The sequence below is a fragment of the Jaculus jaculus genome, chromosome 1 (assembly GCF_020740685.1).
Source record: "Jaculus jaculus isolate mJacJac1 chromosome 1, mJacJac1.mat.Y.cur, whole genome shotgun sequence".
NCBI classification, from domain to species: Eukaryota; Metazoa; Chordata; class Mammalia; order Rodentia; family Dipodidae; genus Jaculus; species Jaculus jaculus.
In genome coordinates this window covers 260,388,054-260,389,199 of record NC_059102.1, presented here as the reverse complement: position 1 = coordinate 260,389,199, position 1,146 = coordinate 260,388,054, and positions in this window count along the sequence as shown.

Genomic DNA, 1,146 nt, shown 5'->3' with positions numbered 1-1,146 from the left:
GGGCAAGATTTCTGAACGAACCTCATCCATAATGTGGGGCCCCTCCTCAAGGGTCTCCAGATTATAGAGGACATGTCCACTGGCAGGAGAGGACACAGGCCTCCTGGATTTGGTCCCCTCAGATCTGATGCACAGCCCTAAGAAGGGAACAGTCTTGCGAGGATCCCACATAGGAACACCATCCTTCAAACCTCTCCAGCTTTAGGTTTTTGTTGTTGTTGTTGATGTTGTTAATACTTTATTTTTATTTATTTGTGGGGGGGGGTAAGGGAGGGAAGGAAGAGAATGGGTGGGCCAGGGTCTCCAGCCACTGCAAATGAACTCCAGAGGCATACATCCCCCTCTGCATCTGTTTTACATGGGTCCTGGGGAATCGTACCAAGGTCCTTGGCTTTGCAGGCAAATGCCTTAACTGCTAAGGCAACTTTCCAGCCTGGGTTTTCAGTTTCTTTTTTAATTTTTAGAATTAGATGGTGTGGTTAGAATGGCCATTGATCTAGGTTCCACAGTAATTGCTGCGAATTCCTTGCAGGACTTTGGACCTCTTCAATCTCTTTCTGGCCCTAAGTGAGAGCAGAATTAGTATTAGCTATGTGTAAACCTCAGATGCTCCTCAGTTGGCCAAAAGGACAGCCTGAATTCCCCTTCAAGGTGGAAGTGGGAATGCTAGCTAGGGAAAGCTGAACTAGGGGGGGAGGGGGCATTAGAAGGTAAGTGACAATTCCTCAAGATAGACAGGAGGGGGGACCCAGAGACCCCCTTCTGCTGTGAGAAAAGGGCCAAACACTCTATACCGGCACATTAGTTCCTAGGTTCTGGGGACTGGGGTCCAGGGTGGGACCAGCAGGTGGGGGTACACTTAGAGACCTGTCCTGGCTTGGTCCAAAGCTATAGGGCCTCATCCTCCAACTCCAGCCAGCCCAGGAAGAGAACAGGAAGAGGCACCCAAGCCTGGTTCCCAGAGTGGGAGAAAGGGGTGGACACCCGGACAAAGGGAGCCCTGGGGATTGGCAGTGGCTCTGGGCAGGGCGATCGGGAAGGAGGGAGGAGTCAGCGCGCACACGTGAAAAACTCTGGCGGGGGGCTGGGCTTATGCCTTCCTCCTCGCGCCCTTCTCCCCTCCCCACCTTTCTGCCCCCCTCCCTT